The sequence below is a fragment of the Marmota monax genome, unplaced genomic scaffold (genome assembly GCF_021218885.2).
Source record: "Marmota monax isolate L192 unplaced genomic scaffold, Marmota_monax_Labrador192_F-V1.1 WCK01_AAM20220418_F8-fsc00188, whole genome shotgun sequence".
Lineage (NCBI taxonomy): Eukaryota > Metazoa > Chordata > Mammalia > Rodentia > Sciuridae > Marmota > Marmota monax.
This window is the reverse complement of record NW_026692655.1, coordinates 3,332,872-3,350,905: the sequence shown is the minus strand read 5'-3', so window position 1 is coordinate 3,350,905 and position 18,034 is coordinate 3,332,872. Positions and strand designations below refer to the sequence as shown.

Genomic DNA, 18,034 nt, shown 5'->3' with positions numbered 1-18,034 from the left:
ACTATGGTCAGTACTCCGAAGGAAAATGCAGAGGCTTAGATGGCGATGAAAGCAGTTACTCTTGTATAGGAAGTCAGCAAAGGTTTCCTTGAAGAAGAGAAAATATCCCTTGCATTGCCATGTCGCCCACCTTCTTGCTCCCACTAAAGTGTGGCTCCCCATGAGGTCACTGCTGTCCCTGCAGGCTTCGAATAGAGGACTGTTCATTCCCTCATCTCCTCATTCCACAGGGCCAGGACCCTTGTTCTAATTATTGCTTTCAAATCATTCATTATTCCTCCCTCTCTAAAAGAATGCTGGCTCCTTTGAAACGTGTTCCAGTAGACCATGCATCTCCTCTCTGTACTGCAGGTGTGCAAGCCTCAGGGCCAGGTCCCCTCTTCCACTGATATTTTAACTTCTCCTTCTCTCTCCTGCCCCAGCTCTCTCTCTATTTTACTGTGGCCATTCTTGATGACTTCAACAACCACAAACAAGTCATCTGTACACCAACCTTTTATGTTCTTGACCACCTTAGGTGGTTCTCCTCCACCCCCAGCTGAGACACCCAGTCCCGCCATCACACCCCAGTCCTTGTTACCCAAAACAGCACCACCTTCCACATTTGTATTTTAAGCATCTCCTTCTCTGGGAGACTTTACCAACTCTATTGTTCTAGCTCAAATCCATAGTCTGACCCCTCCACAATCCTATGAGCTCATCAGGGCCTCAGTCTATTGAGGCTACACTGCTATCTATCTGTCCCTTCTTTCTCTCTCCTCTCTTTACCCCCTTATCTGTCAATCACTGCAATCATTTTTGTCGCACATTCTCATCCTCACCTTGCATTGTCTTCACCTGCAAATCTACCTAAGTAATTAAACCACCTTTCCGTGTACCTTGTGCCTGTGCTCAAACAGTTAAATATGGCTACAGAAAACATGATTTGTCAGCTGGTTGTATTTTAAATTTATGAACAGGAATCTCAAGTGGGTGTTAGTGGGTGGTCAAAATCTACTACTTCTCTCATTTATATCCCTCTTTCATCCTTCAGGAGGACTATTTTCTACTTGGTTCAAAACTCTATAGCTTGCCTCTTCTTAGTCTCAGCTGATGACCTTGTTCTTAATTCATTGAGAAAACAGAATCAACAAGAAAAGAATATTCTTTTACAACAGCCACTAGATCTATCCATGGACCTGTGTCTGAAAGCATGAACTTGGCCTTTTCCTCTTGTTACAGTAGCTGAGCTGTCCTTGACCTTAGGTCCCTTTATCTCCTGCATTGGATTTCATCCCCTTTCATCCACATGCTCAAGAAACCATCTCTTCTATACTTATTCTTTCCTCTCTCATGCATCATCAAAATGTCCCTTTCTGTAAAATGTAAGTTGTTAAAATGTGAGTTGTTAAGCCATTACTTTTGTGGTAACTTATTACACAACAATGGATAACCAATACAACCACTCATCTTTTTTAATGTGGTCATTCGTTTTTATGTCTGTTGCGTAAGTGCCTTCTTAAGTTGTATTTTTTAAAAACTCAGACATAATTTATGTGCCTTTTAAATAGGTAGAAATAATTTTCACTTCCATAAAAAAAACCCTGCTTGTCTTGTTTTTACATCTTCACGGCTCTATTCCCAGGACCTAAAGCACCTGGTTCAATATATATTCAGAATTATGAGTAAATTTAAAACTTTTCTTGAAAGATGCAGCTGTCTTGCTCTGAGATTTTGTTGGCCTATTTTCTAGAGCTGTAGGCAACTGAGATATTTTCCTCTCCTTTCACTATAAAGAAAACAACATTGCAAGCCCAGTGATCAATAGGAAATAATTATTTTCTGTCTTTGAAATGAGTGTATAATAGGGAACAGAGGCAATTGTGACAAACTGAGGATCAACTACTTAGCTCTAGCTGGTGTTTGCTGTGGGGTGACTCTATGGTCTGAATATGGTTTGTCCCCTCCCAGACCCATGCTGCAATTCCCATGAGGGATTAGGAGATATTAGGATGCAGGAACTTGAAGAGGTGACTAGAGTTCTATCCTCTTGAAAAAGTCAATCCATTCACCAAATATGACTCTTTGAACTTGAACCAGAATTGTAAGCAGGTCCTATGAGCTTAGTTTGGCCAAATTCTCTGTATTTAAAAACCACCTGTTTGATTAAATTTTGTTAAAACTGCACAGTGAAAAAGGAAAAATGTGTAGCACAACTTGGTACCCAGTTCTCCAATTCTGACTTATTTGTGGAACTCTGTGACACTGACCTTATGGGACATAAGTATGGTGAAACAGCAGGTGATTCCAACAAGATAGCTCCCCACCTTCCCAGATGGGTTGGAACCTCTTCACACAGTGAATTAGGAATAAAAGTAGATCTCTTCTCTCCTGACCCTTCATGCCTACCCAGACTCCATCCGGGGCCTTTAAAGAAAAGTACTGCCTTGAACCTCACCAGATGGAGTAAAATTGTGTCTGCAATGTAGCCTGAGAATCTAACCATCACTCAGCTCTGCAGCCAAAATTCATCTATTTGGGTAGTCCCAAACACCTGGAAAGTGCAGAATTTAATTCACATTCTTAGATTGGTAGTCACCAACTGATGGCATAGGCAAATACATATTATTTCAAGAGGAACACACATTTCATCTCAGACCTCCAAGAATTCACACAAGTTCCAAGGAATAGCAAAGCAAGGGAAAATTTAAATAGAACAAAGGGAAGTGCATGAGGCCCTGGGTTCAATTCCCCAGCACCATAAAAAATAAATAAGCAAATAGAACATAAAAGAAAATTGAAAATAGGAATTATGATACAGACTACAAAGTATTTTATTTTAAATGTTTAGCAACCATAAAAATGAGCTTGAAAATATGTACAGTATGCAAGGTACTGTAAAGAATGATTAGGACCAGATCCTTGTGTAATCCCAGAAGCTGGGGAGTTGGAGGCAGGAGGTTTGCAAGTTCAAAGCCAGCCCTCAGCAACTTAATGAGGCCCTAATCAACTTAGCAAGACTCTGTCTCTGAAATATAAAGAAAGGGCTGGGGATGTGTCTTATTGGTTAAGCACTGTTGAGTTCAATCCCCAGTCCAAAAAAGAAAGACTTGTAGTACAAAGAACATATCAACAGTAAAATAAAAAGTTGCATTTAGGCTATTAACTGCTTTCTTAACAGCAACCACAGAAATGGTGAGATAATGATTGGAAATGATAATCTCAGTGTGCTGAGAAAAGATAAAATACCTTTTAAGAAAAAACTACAAAATAAAGATATTTTCAAATAAAATTGAAAAGAACCTTATTAAAGTAAGTTTTAAGGCACAGATTCAGATAGAAGGGCTGAGATGCAATAGGAAGTGAAGAACGAGAAGGGATAAATACGTGGGCAATCTGAGACTAATAAAAAAGTATATCTCCTAAGGAAAGGAGACCTAAAATATAACACCAATAGTGTATAATTGAGTGGGTAGTGAAAATACTCATCTTTTCTGGAGTTAGGGAAAGATACTGCTTAACTTTTCATTACCACTCTATTAATTTAAGCATACTTAAGAGAGAATAAAGTGTTTAACTTCCAAATTAGTAGAGGTTAAAGCAAAATAGAATAAGGGGGAAAAATTCAACTGGTCCAAAAGAAGGCCAAAAAAAGGAGAGAAAAATTAATGTAATAGGTAGAACATATTGAACAAAATAAGAAGGTAGATATGACTGCAACCATGTATGTAATTGTAATATGTATAAATAAAATAATTTTTAAAATATCACCAAAGTAATGTCTATAAAAGACATCTAAAACATAAAAATGCAGAAAGGTTGGAAGTGAAAAGGATAGAAAAATATTTACCAGAAACCTACCCACAGAAATGTAATATGACCACGTTAATAAAAAAAAAATTATTGCTATTGCCCTCGTTATTGTTTATTGAGCACCCGCTCTGTGTGAGGCAATATCTCAATCTTAACAGCCTCCTTCTAAGATAGGCATTTGAAAATCTTTACTTTGGATGCAGATTTTACATGGACAGTTGCATGTACAGTTTGACTAACGAGTACACTTGTGTGAACCACCCAGAACATGCCCTTATGCTTCTTTCCATCAATACCTCCCAACACACACAGCCAACATCCACCACTTAGCTTCCTATCGCCTTAGTTTTGCCTGTTCATGAACGTTGTATGCATGAGATAGCACAGGACATACTCTACTCTTTCCATCTTCTACAATTTGAAAGGCAGGTTTGGAGAGAGGTTGGAATAGGGTTGAGGGCCTCCCCACCATGTCTACCATTCTGTACGTTCATATGGCAAATTGAAACCAAGGACTTCTATGACTAAGTGAGGGGTCCCAGCCTCTCTCCCAATCATCTGACAAATTGTGACCAAGGAACCCTACAGTTTAAGTGAGGGGTCATAGATGAACCCATAGATTCTCACACTCACTACCAAGCAGGGCCATGAGTAAGTGTTTGGGTCTCTCTGAGGCTGTTTCACTTACATAAAATGAACGAGAAGCTCTCGAGTATGATACGGAATGATTCTGGGGCTGACCTGGGGCCCAGCCTATCCTCTTAGGCAGGAGGAATGCTGCTGAAGTTGGAAAAGGAAGACCGACAGGGCTGGAGGTTGAGAGATGAATTCTGCTCATCTCACAGTGAGGGACTGAAGCCCAGTCAGGAAGGCTCTTGCTGGTTGGTGGCAGAGCTGGACTCAGCCTTGTCCTTTTGGCTCCTGTCAGTGATTTCGTACTGGCAGCCGGAGGCCTGCTCTCCCCTGAGCACACAGGCCTTTGTTACCATTGTGAGGTAAATGGCAGCCTGCCCTCCTTATTCCTGGAGCTTGGGGCTTGGCCCTGATCTCTTAAACTGCCTGGCCCCCATCCTGAGCATATTCTTCCTCCACTGGTGCCTTCTTCTGCTTTCTTTCAGGAGGACCTATCAGTTGGCTTGTGCCAAGACTGAGATTAAGGAAGCTGTTGGCTGAGTCAGAGGTGAGGGGAGGGTCCTGGGAGGGCAGAAGCTGGAATCATGCTTGAGGATTAGTGGGGCTAGAACTTGAGAGACCCTGAGCTCATAAGCTCTTGGGAGTGTCTCCCAACACCATCTGACTTTAAAATTCATGTTCCCACTTAAACATGCATGCCCATGGTTAAAGAAGGAATGGTTTTAACTAAAGGATTTATAATAAGAAGCACTTCTCTACCCAAAATTTCTCTTTCTGGGGCTAGTAATCTTTTTTTTTTTTTTTTAAATCAGTGGTTCATTTTAGCTATTCAGTCCTTCATCTCTCTGCACAATAACCTTATAGTTACGCTTATTAATTTACCAACACTACACAAGATGAAAATGTACACCCTACTCCACCTCTCAATATAAATATTTCATTGCTTTGGTGCTTTATTGATTGCTTCTGTAACTTTAAAAATTATATAAACATAGGCCAAATTTCATAGAAATTATTAGTATTTGTGTTAGTTTCCTATTCCCATTATAGCAAATGACCCCAAATGTAGTGGAATAAAACAATATGAATTTATTTCCTTACGGTTCTGGAGGTCAGAAGTCCTAAAATCAAGGTATTGGCCAGGCCTCGCTCTTTCTGGAAGCTCCAGGGGAGAATCTGTTTCCTTGCTCCCCTGGCCTCCAGAGGCCTCCTGCTTTCTTTTGACTCATGGCTCCTTCCTCTGTGTTTAAAGCCATGGGATAGCATCTTCTCTCCTTTCTGAACTTCCTGCCCTGCCCCCCTCCTATAAAAAACCTTATGAACATAATAAGCCCACCCATGCAATCCAGGATAATCTCCTCAAGTTCCTTCATTGAATCACAAATGCAAAGTCCCTTTTTCCACTGGAGATAGGGTATTCAAAGGTTCTGGGATTAGGCCATCAGGGGATTAGTGAACATCTTCGGGGGCCATTAGTCTTCTTTCTACACCTTACAACCCAGTTTACCTGGGACACTTCCATTATATTTCTGTTGTTCCTGTAAAAATCATAATACAGCCCCTTTCATTCTCAAAAGTGTCTCTATTTGAATAAAAAATTGCATGAGTACACTACCTATCCCCTGTTTCCCAATCTTTTCCACATCATAATGTGTAGAAAATGATAACAGTTTGAAGGTCCTTGGGAAAAAAGACCACTTAAGGAGCTCATGACAAGCAATAATAGTCTCAGGGGCCCCAGCCACCTTAGGATCCTCTTGGCTACCCCAAGGGACCAGGGTATCCATATCAGTGGCCTCCTGACCCATCCTGGTACCCCATTGGCTATCACGCATCACTGGATAAATCATCTTTATGTTATCACAATAAGATGTGTTTAAAGTCAGTTCTTTATCATAGGTGAGCGGTACATGGTTCCAAGGAGAGGCTTGAACCTGGCTGTCACATTTGTACTTTGATGCTCTTGTCCTTGTGACCCTGCCTGCGGGTTATCAAATGAGTGTTCTCTTTGGCATCATCTTTACATTATCCCTCCAGGTCCGTGTCCCTGGGGAATCTGCCATTCTTCTTCCCTCTCTCAGGCATCAAAGCATTGGCATTGGTGGCAGAGGAGTCCCATTTAACCACTGAATGGATGGAATCTTAAGTAGCTTGCAACATTTTCTCCTGGGATCTCAAGAGTACCTATGTCTATGGCCTTTGTAACATTTTTTTCTTTATATCTTGTTTGCCACAAACATACTATTGGTAAAATATTTTTTATTATCTTACCTCATTTCAAATCATCAAAACAAATCACCATAAGAGTCAAAATAATGTTTTAGAGGCAGAGGTACCTCACAGCCACGCTGACCCGACTCCAGCTGTTTTGATGTTGGTTGCCTTGGTGGCTTCTTGCTTGCAGAGCTGCTTTTCAGTCTTCAACTCCTTTGCTCATTTGCTTTACAAGATACTCTCTCCTACATCACTAGTATGTAATTTCCTGGTTGTGTCTGGTCTTCTTTGTAACATAGCAATTTAATCTTTTCTTATTTCCACTAAGATTTTTTCAAATTCACTTTTCATCATGTGGACTGCTTAATGATTTCTTAAATTATGTCTCTATAGCTTATCAACTATTTTAAATTATAACAATGATGAATGTTTACACTATAGCAAATAATTACCCAAACCACCCACAGAAATTCCATGAGTATGAACAATAGCATTTGCTCTCCAGATACTGACAAAAGGGTATGGGTCTTTCTGTATCCCAAAGTGGCTGCTTTATGTCACTAGCAGAGTAGCACTGTTTACAATACAGCAGGCAATATTCATTCGTGGCCTCCAGTCTGGGAGGACCCTGCTTTGGTAAAGGGAGTACAGGAAGGGCCACCAACCATATCTGCTACATAGCTCATAGGGCTGGCATGACAAATCAGTTAATAACCAAGAAGACTTGGTGTGGATCCTAAAACCTTGTAAGACACAAAACCTTAGAACTTCAGAGCAGGAAGCAGCTTTAGAGGGCAGTGCTCCCAGCAGGGTGGGATGGAACAGGGGTGCCATCAGTCACAGAATGTACTGGAAGATGGGGTAAGGACCCAAGGGGTCTTTAAAAAAGAGGGAGAAGGGACACTGAGCAGGGTTCATATGACATCTGAGGACCCACTACCCTTGAGGGTTGGATGGGTGGGGTGGTAAGAACAGAGACTAAATCCCTCACTGTTAGGCACAAAAAGATTAATTATCTGTATATCTCTCTAGCATATCCTTGGGGATATGCATTTAACATTTAGGTGCCAAATGTTAAATTTGTCAACGAACCAGAGAGGGAAGCAGGATCAAGTAGGGTTTTCAACCTCACTTTCCAGGAGAGGAAACTGAAAGGAAATCAAAAGGCTTGTCCAGGCCACCCAGCCAGGAAGTGATGGAGAAAGGCCTTCTAGTTACCCTCTACCACACACCCTCAGGTACTGGACTAATACATAGCCTGTGGGTCCATGGCTGAAGTAGGAGCCCTTAGGACAGGGGCTATCAGAATCCAGAGCAATCAGAATCTCCTGGTTAATGCAGATTGCAAGCTGCACTCCTGGGGGTTCTGATGTGGTAGGTATGGAATGTGGCTCTGGAATTTGTATTTCTAAAATGCCCAGGTGATGCTGATTCTGTTGATCTGGAGCCCAACTCTGAGATGACTCTTTACCACAGCAGGTGTACCGTAAGGCAGCTTCCAATAGTATAGCTATAGCAGGAGATTGTTTTTAACATGCATCAAGGCTTCTAAGAGTACCTATTAAAGTCTCCAGTTAGTCATCTTGTTAATGAAAGTGAAGGAGATACAGGTGAGAAGTAGCACTGGGTGAGACCAGATAATTGATTTTGCATTTTTTCTTGTATATTTTTCCAGAATTTATGTCTATACAAACAATAAAATATATCCCCTCAGTTTTATAAAAAAGTTGTATCATTGTTCTCTTCATTTGGTCTGAAGCACTAGTCCAGTATTTTCTTATTAATTTTCTGTTTGATGGTTCTATTCATTGATAAAAGTTGGGTATTGGAGTCCTCTACGATAATTATAATGCAGACAATTTATCCCTTTGTGTCCATGGATATTTGCTGTATATATATATATATATATATATATATATATATATAGAGAGAGAGAGAGAGAGAGAGAGAGAGACATATGACACACATATATAATTGTTATACATGCATTACTTACGTGTATAATATATAATTGTAATGACTTCTTGATGAATTGTTCACTTTATAATGAAATAATAATTTTGTGTCTTGTGAATTAAAGACTGTTGGTGACATAGTTAAAAAAAAAGGTTTTTTTAGTTGTAGATGGACCAATACCTTTATTCTATTTCTTTATTTTTATGTGGTGCTGAGGATCCAACCCAGTGTCTCATACACACTAGGCAAGCGCTCTACCACTGAACCACAACTACAGCCTATTGTGACAAAAATTTTAAAGGAAAAATGTGCAAAGAGGAAAGAGGAGAAGCCTATATAATCCATACATCTTAAGCACACTGAAATGTTGCATTTTATTTATTTATTCATACATACACACATACATACATACATACATAAGAGGGATTGAATTCAGGGGCACTTGACCACCGAGCCACATTCCCAGTTCTAATATGTATTTTATTTAGAGAAAGGATCTCACTGAGTTGCTTGGCACCTTGCTAAATTGCTGAGGCTGGCTTGGAACTCGTGATCCTCTTGCCTCAGCCCCTGGAGCTGTGTGCCATCGCGCCAGGCCAACCGATTTTTAAATTAAACATTTTAAAATATATTGAAAGATAGTGTTGGCCTACCCCACAGTCTCATTTCAGTAGCAATCACAGATGAGGGTTTGTTTCTTGTAACAGGATGAGATGGGTTTTTTTTTTTAAAGATGTGTATTCCTTACTATAAAAGCAATACATGCTCATTGAAATGTGTTACAGACAAGATAGAAAGTCTAAAATTGGAATTATTGCACAGTACACAACAGTGCTCTTCCTCTCCCCTCTAGATCAATGTCCCTCTTAGGTCCACTCCTAGTCCCACCCCTCCAAGCTCAAGGAACGCGGTCGTTCTTGCAGTTGCAGAAATTGGTCGTCTGGTGGTGCTGCTGAACAGACTCTGGAGAACAGGGGCCGAGCCCAGTGTCACGTGACCTGAGCCTGGGGCTCTGGCACCTACATCACGTGACAGGGCCCGGAAGCAGCTGCCAGGGCTGCAGAAAAGGATGGCTAGGGCTCCACGCTGAGGCAAAGAAGGGTGGGCTGTGCCGAAGCTGGAGCCCGAGCCGCAGCCGGAGCCCGAGCTGGAGCTAGGGCCGGAGCCGGATTCCAAGCGGTGAGTGCCTGCGCTGACCTGCTCTTTCTGGCTGCTGTCACTGCTTTCCGCAGGGCCCATCTTGCCTTCCTGCGGTCCGGCTTAGCAGATGCTCTAGGTCAGGGGCTGGAACCGCCCGGGCTGTGGGTCCGAGGCTCTTGGCCCCCCGCGGCGGTGTGATGCGGGTAGCCCTCCCGCATGAGGTGGAGTGGCCACCCCTTGTTCTTCGTGCTCTCTCCCTGGACCTCGCGGGGCTGGGGGTCTCCGCCCTGTATGACGGGTGGAACCGAAGTCCGGAGACGGAAAAGGTTACTCAAACGACCGTCTCGGGCTTCGGGCTGTTGGCTTTGTCCACGCTTCCCAAAGCGGTGTGCTATCTGGGGCGAGTCTCCCTCGCTGTGTCCCGGACTTGCTGATAATGGGGCTTTGGGTCACACAGTACCAGACCTGCAAGACCCAGGGAAGTCATCTAGTGCAACCGCCTCCTCGGACCGTAGGAAAACCGAGCCCCAGAAAGGAGTATAGGGGCTTGCTTAAGGTCACCCAGTGAGTTAGTCCCAGACCTGCCACTAGACTCCAAGTGTCCCTGAGCTCCAGCAGCTGTGGACTTCGACTACACCGCCTCCTGCGGGAAACGGTGTGAGAAAAGACACCCTTTCCACTTTCTTTCTCCTTTAGTCCTCTGCTTGTTTAGCTCTGCATTCTCCATCGCTAGGGTTGGATTGGCTCTGGGCGTGGTTCCGTTTGTTCACGGTTTTTCTGCAAACTCATCACTGTGTAGGCTTGGTTTCCAACCGTCCTGCAAATTTCATGTAAGTCATATCAAAATAAGAATCGGAGTATGCCCCCTGGGAGAATACATGGCTCAGGTGAGGCAGAGGAGATTCCTGGTATTAATTTGAAGAATGGAACGACCTCTGCTTTATTTTTCTGTAACTTGTCAGATTTGGGGAAGACGCTATCTGAATGGATGTTTGCTGTTATTTGGGACTTGTTGAAATATGATAGCAGAATCATGTACTGAAAAGAACTGAGATAGCAGAATCAGGAAATTTTGTTTTAGCTCTGCCGCTTAAACTCTGCCACCTTAGGTGACAACCATCTCTCCCGGGTTTAGGTTTCTCAGTCTGTGTGATGATCGGGTTTAATCCCTAAGGGTCTCTTCTGCTCTAACATTCGTTGCATCTAGGTCTGTTTGTTTTTTACTCAGAGATATTTTTTCCTCCCTCTATGCTTCAAGCATCACCTTTCAACAAGACTTAGTCCAGTTGTCCAGGCAACAGTTTCCTGTACTTATTTCTACATTACCATGAAATTCTCCTCTATTTTCCTGTCTCTGTATTGTCTAGGCTAAATGATGACGGATTAAAAATGATTTTAACTGTCTTGCTCCTGATCAGAGCCCTCTCTTGACTCTTGTCTAGAGCCTTATTTACAGTAATTAACTTGTATGTACAAGAACAGTTTTCTTTACAGGTTTTCTGGAGGTCAACAAGAGGCTCCTTCCTGCATTGGGGGTTTGAGGTTGTTTGTCTAGGGGTGGAGGCTGTAGGCAGCAGAGACTGCTCTGGTGACAGTAGTCAGTTGCTGCCCTCCCCACTCCCCTTTTTTGTTCTTTATAATTGGCTGCTCTTGAGTCCTTATTTTCTCTTTAAGCCAGGTAGCCTCATCTCCATGGCAGCTTCAGATGCTCTGAGCTGTCTGTGTCTGTTCCCAAGGCTGTGTAAGGAAGAGGCATTCTATTTGTTTTGTGATATTCCAGAATCTACAGTTAGGACCAGTTGATGGAAGTGCCCAAAGAAGTAGTTTTGGGGTGAGCATGAAAACTTTCAAAGAATTAGTTCCTTCATTGGAACACAGAGTATGGATTTCCCTGTCACTGAAGGTAATTCCCACTGGCAATTACCCAGGGCTTTGTTGTGTATGAAATTACCGTGTTGCGTGGAGGATTGACCTGGATGTACTTTGAAGTTTTCTCGAAACCAACTCCAATGAAGGTTCCAATTCTTTAAATGCTTCACATCTCCTTAAGGGTCAGAAGCTAAGGAATTATTGCTGGTTACTATACATTTCTTCTTTCCCCCAATCTTGCTGAATGAATGGTCTTCTCTTTCTGCATTTGCTGGGTTGGTGCTAATAACCCATTCCAGAAGGTTATTACTGATTAATACCACTAATATCTGGAGCAGCTCTTCTTTTTCTCACAGAGGAGAACCATTGAGTCCATTTACCTCAACACAGGCCTGGAGTGGTCCTGCACCTCCCTCCTTTGGCCAGAGCTTGCTGGGTTAAGCACACACACAAAGTGATCCACTGTTCAATAGGTATGGATGTCAGTAGATGGGGCATTCAGAGTTTGCCAGAATAGATACCACATGAGGCTGTGTTTAATGCTGTCCCCTCTTCTAGCCCCAATACATTTCTCTTGGAAGCCTGGACACCCAGGGCCAGTGCATCAAAGACTTCTCTGTGTTTCCCATTTCTTTGAAGTCGGAAATCTAAGGTCCACATGACACTTGGATCTCTATTACCAAGAGAGGGACCTGGCTCAACTCTTTAGGGCATTAAATGAAGAAAATACCAGAGAGTTTCTATAGTGAATTTTCTTATTTCACATCCATGACTCTATATTATGACTCTCAATATATGACTCTATATTTATCTAATGTCTCTATATTAATGATCACAAATGCTATCATTATAAGGGTCTCTTGTGCCAGATAACTTACCTAACATCTATGTATCTTCATAACAAATTCATGACGTAGATGATATTAGCAATATCTTTCATATGAGGGAGTCAAGGCAATAGATGATTTGAGTGATTTGGCTTGGAGTCTCTCAGACTCCAAACAGTACTTTTTTAAAAACATGCAGAATGGGCTGGAGATGTGGCTCAAGCGGTAATGCGCTCGCCTGGCATGCGCGGGGCGCTGGGTTCGATCGGGGCGCTGGGTTCGATCCTCAGCACCACATAAAATAAAGATGTTGTGTCCACCGAAAACTGAAAAATAAATATTAAAAAATATTAAAAAAAAACATGCAGAATGGCCCTGGCAGACTTAACCCTGCCCCAGCTTCCAGGGGCAGTTTTGTTCTGGAGATTTTAGAAAGGGTAGATAATGTGTGGTATGATGGAAAGAACATTGGCCTGGGACTCTGGTTTGCTGGATTTAAATCCCATATCTTTGGCCAGCTGGGGCCTCTGTGGAATAACCTCTCTGGGCCTTGGTTTTCTCACCTCTTAACTGGAAAGCTGGACTAGAGTCTTTTTTGAAGTCACACATGGTTCTAATACTTAGTGATCTTTGTAATTATAGATAAAAAGTGGGCATGTTTGCCTGCTCAGCAGTGAATTCCGAGGTCAGCAACTGCCCTGTGGCTGCCCTAGCGTGAGACTTGTCCTCAATTCAAAATAATGGAAAGCACTTTTTAGTTTGCAGATATCATCAATGTGTAAACTCTAGTAGGAGGTGAGGTGTACCCATCATAAGAAGATCATAATTTTTTTAGTGCTTTATTTAAATCTTCCTGTAACCAGGATCACCTGGGAAGTTGGTTAAAAATAAAATGCTCAGGTGGATTCAGGTTCGGCCCAGAAATCTATGGGTTTTTTTTCTTTTGCATTTTTTTCTTTCTTTTTCTTTTTTTAAACATGTTTAACTCCTTCTATCCCAACGTATTATTATGTCATATAATCAGTATAAAATTATGAATTCATGAAATATATCATAATTTTTATACCAAATTTTTAAAATCCCTTGTCTGTGCATTTCAATTTTGACCAACTGTATTTCAAGTGCTTGGTAGCCACTTGTGACTAGTGCCTACTAAATTGGATAGTACAGGACACTTTGCTGGCCAGGTTATATTCTCCTGAATCCTGGCACAGTTAGAGACTTTTATTTTTACATTAAAAATCACTACAAGCTGGGTATGGTGCTATATGCCTATAATCCCAGCAGCTTGGGAGGCCAAGGCAGGAGGATCACAAGTTCAAAGCCAGCTTCAGCATCTTAGTGAGGCCCTCAGCAACTTCCTTAGTGAGGCAACTCAGAGAGACTCTGTCTCTAAGTAAAATATTTTCAAAAAGGCTGAAGATGTGCTCAGTGGTCTAGTGCAACTGGGTTCAATTCCTGGTACCAAAATAAGAAAAAAAAATCACTACAAAATTCTTCTTAAAAATCACCCTCTACTAGAAATTCAGTGCTTTTTTTTTTTTAACAAAAAATCTATTTGCAAACACATTCTCCATACTTCATCCATTGTACAAAGTGATTCCAACTGCTCATAATTTATGTATGGTATAACATTAAAGACAGCATATTTTGTAGACTAAAGGCATTATTTACCGAATCAATTAAAAGAGTTTGTATAGGGAAAAAGAAGGAAATCTATCAAGGTTATACAAATAGTTGCTATTTCAATGCAATTTGGGTTGAATGTACTTTTCTGAAAAGTTTTCTTGGGGTCTAGATATCTTATGGAGATTTCGATTTCGTGTTGATGGACCACACATAATATATAAACTGTTCATTTTACTCAAGAACCTGAAAGACAGGCTCTTCTTCAACTTTCACATATTACAAGCCTCATTTGGACAGGTAACAAGGTCCTATTAAAGTCTTCCAGAGGGCAGAAACTAAAAATTACTGTAATAGACTTGCATACCAGCCATCATCAAGGGGAGCCCAGGGGCAGGGTGGCCATGGAGACGGTGCTCAGTGGGCACAGCAAGAGGGCAGGAGGAGGAGGCCTTGGTTGCCAGAAGGAGCCATTGAAGGGGTAGATACCACCACTCTCTCTGATGCTTGGCTCCTATGTAACAGCTCTGAGAAATGTCTTCTCTACTTCACTTATTCCAGAGATGGGAAATTGCTTTCCCTCCAGCTGTTCATTTGGACCACTATCTTTAATAGAAGGTTTTTCCTTACATCTAGCCAAAGATCTACCATCCTTAATTTTCCACCTGTTGAATCTAGCTCTGATCTTTGAGGCCTCAAAGAATCAATCAAGCCAGGCATGGTAGCATAGGCCTATAATCCCAGCAGCTTGGGAGGCTGAGACAGGAAGATCACAAGTTCAAAGCCAGCTTCAGCAACTTAGTGAGGCCCTGAACAACTTAGCAAGACCCTGTCTCAAAATAATAAAAATAAAATAAAATAAAAAGGGCCAGGGATGTGGCTCAGTTAAACAACCATTGAGCACCTCTGGGTTCAATACCCGGTACCAAAAAAAAAAAAAAAAAAACAAATCAAATCTGTTTAACAGTCTTTAAAGACATGTTTGTGCCTTCTAACTTGCCAGGTTGAATCTTCTTGGTGCTTCTAACTTTTCCTTTACCAGTTGGTTTCCAGCCCCCTCTTGACCTAGGCCCTGACCCTTGGATGAACCATAGTTTGTCATTATCCCCTTCATAGTCTGTAGCCTGCATCAGGATGTGGTGCATGCAGAGCTAACTGGTTCATCTACTTGGTTCTCTCCCTTCCTAATGTAACCTAGAATTGTATTTGCTTATTTGACATCTGTTATTATATTATTTGACCTCTTTTGAGCTTATCATTAACCAAAGTCTATAAATAGCATTTTTTCTTTTCTCAGTATGTATGCAGAAACTAAGCCACATTTCCCACATCCTGCAATTGTTTATTGGACTTTAGTTCTTTAGGTTTCAGCTTCTTCTTGAGCTTTCTAAGCAACATTCTGATATAGGTAGCTTCAGGGTTTTGTTTTGTTTTCCTTTTTTGGTACCAGTGATTGAACTCAGGGGTACTTGACTACTGAGCCTTATCCCAGCCCTTTTTAATTTTTTTTTTTTTTTTTTTTAGACAGGGTCTTGTTTTGCTTAGGGCCTTGCTAAGTTTTCTGAGGCTAGCTTTGAACCCGTCATCCTCCTGCCTTAGCCTCCCAAGCCACTGGAATACAGGCATGCACCATCATGCCCAGCTAGCTTCTGTTTTTGTATATGACATAAAGAAGACTCTTTACAATGTTTGAAATAATTCAAGCATCTGTACTAAGTAAGTATGCAACAGAATGGTTTCCTGGTTGGTTAGGAGGGATTGGGGAACTTAGCACTCCCTGTGGTCTGTCCCTTTGCCCTCAGTATTGTACAGGATTTACTTGAAAGGTTCTGTTCCTTAGATTCTTTTGGTGTGTTGGAAGAGACTAGAAATTAGCCGTTGTTTTCATAAATGCAATCATTGTTATCTGGAATATTAGAAATGGGGAGGAGCTAAGAGATATTTCAGCTTACACTTCCACCCTGCTTTTGCATTTGGAAACTGAGATTCTAGAGAAAGAAAATTGTTAAAAATTGCAGAGCAAACAGGTGAGAGAGGCAGGCTTAGAACCCAGGTCTCTTGACATATGAGCTAACTTACTAGCTTTTGCCTGCATAACCAGAGGTTTTCAATTACTTGTGTTAAAGATTCTTTATAGATTCATCCCCTTCCTTAGCTGAGACTCTGACAATGGAACTGGACAGGATCTTCCCTGGGATTTACAGGCCCTGCTGTGGCTTAAGTATGGTTTTCCCCACCAAAACTCATGTTGGGGAATGGTTGAGAGATGGAGTCTTTAAAAGGTACTTAGGTCCTGGGGCTTCACCTTCATGGAGGGAGTAATGTAGTTTTCACAGGAGTGGGTTAGTTACTGTGACGATGGGTTGTTAAGAAGCAAGCTTGGCACCTCTCCTTGGTCTTTCTCTTGTGACCTCTCTACCTCATGCACACACTGGTGGTTCATTTTTTCACCATGCATAAAGCAACCAGAGGTCCTCACCTGAAGCTGAGCAGATGCTCTTGGACTTTAAGAACTGCAAACTCTTTTATCTATAAATTATCCAGACTCCGATATTTTTGTTACAGCAGTAGAAAATGGACGACAATAGCCCCTTTCCAGTTTTCTGTTCAGCATTTTCCTGGTAAGATTACATGGGGTCTTTTCCACATTAGGGTTCGTGGGAGAAAATGAGATCTCCCCTGGATCACTCTTATGCTCAGGGCCAGTTTTAAAGAGTCCTCAGGTACTGGACCTGTTGTAACCTGCAGAGAGCTGTCCTCTGGCAGGTGGGGTTGGATGTTGGGATGGATGGAGTGTTGTGATAGCCACTGGAGATTCTGCCTCGTCTCCAGGTTTCTGAGATAACATGTCAGGCTCAGCATGGTATGTAGTCTGCCAACTGGTAAAGGATTTTTACTTGAAATTTTTCATGATAGTGTACCTTTTCTTCCATATTTGATTGCAGATTCTTTTATTTATTTATTTGGTACTAGGGATTGAACTCAGGGGCACTCGACCACTGAGCCACATCCCCAGCCCTGTTTTGTATTTGATTTAGAGACAGAGTCTCACTGAGTTGCTTAGCGCTTCGCTTTTGCTGAGGCTGGCTTTGAACTCGCAATACTCCTGCCTCAGCCTCTGGAACCACTGGGATTATAGGTGTGCACCACTTGCAGATTCTTGAAGGGCAGGAAGTTGGCTCTTTTTCTTTGTATACTCCCTCACAGCAGTGGACACCGTATTCAGTAGACATTTCCAGATTCAGGCAGGGTATCAGGAGATGTTTTCTGCTCTGCTATTTCCTAGCTGTAGCCCCCCCCTCATCTTCAAGGTGCTGATTCTTCTTCTGTCAGATGATGGGTTGGGGTGACCTGTCTAGGCTTTTTTTAGTGACAGTTACTAGGATTCTGGGGACTTCCTCAACTCCCAGATGGCCTCCCTGTTGTGAATCGCAGAGAAACCCTTGCTCTTCTCCTTTCTGGAATAGCGTTATGGAGAGTCCTCCATGCCCCCAGCGGAGTCCACCCTCACTGTCCTTCATCAGCACGCACAGGAAATATTTCTTCTTCACAGTCTTTTAAACATGAGCAATTCGAAAATGAAGAAGGTGTAGGAGTGGAGAAGGTGTGATACTTTCCCTCCCCATCATAAAAGTCATGGCCAACACTCCTGTAATAAGACAGTTTAACAAGAAAATCATAACATTTATTTAATCCAAGTTTTATGTAACACACAAGTCTTCAGAAATGAAGGCTCAAGAACCTAGGGGAATCCGCCCATTTTGATGCTTAAGTTTGATGAGCACAGACAACTGTGGAGAAATGGGATTACCCAAAAGGGGCGGAGGTCATGGAAACAGATGAGGGGAAACCCAGCAAGGCCAGTCTGCTCAGATTCTTCTTGACCTCTCTGCGTAGAATTCCTTCCATCCATGGATGGATCCTCTGGATTGAAAATCTTCAAAGGAGAAGGGAGAAGGGACAGAGTGGCCTTTCTG

At 42.0% G+C, this 18,034-nt stretch overlaps 1 protein-coding gene across 3 annotated transcripts in view; it reads left to right on the top strand.

The window, feature by feature from the left end:
- The first annotated feature begins 9,605 nt into the window (after nt 1-9,605).
- Nucleotides 9,606-18,034, top strand: part of Slc36a1 (solute carrier family 36 member 1) — a 49,279-nt gene continuing 40,850 nt past the window's right edge. For all 3 annotated transcript variants that reach the window (XM_046446403.2, XM_058579914.1, XM_058579913.1), the window contains exon 1: nt 9,606-9,774. The gene's annotated coding sequence lies outside the window, so the exon portion shown is untranslated. The remainder of the gene's footprint in view (nt 9,775-18,034) is intronic.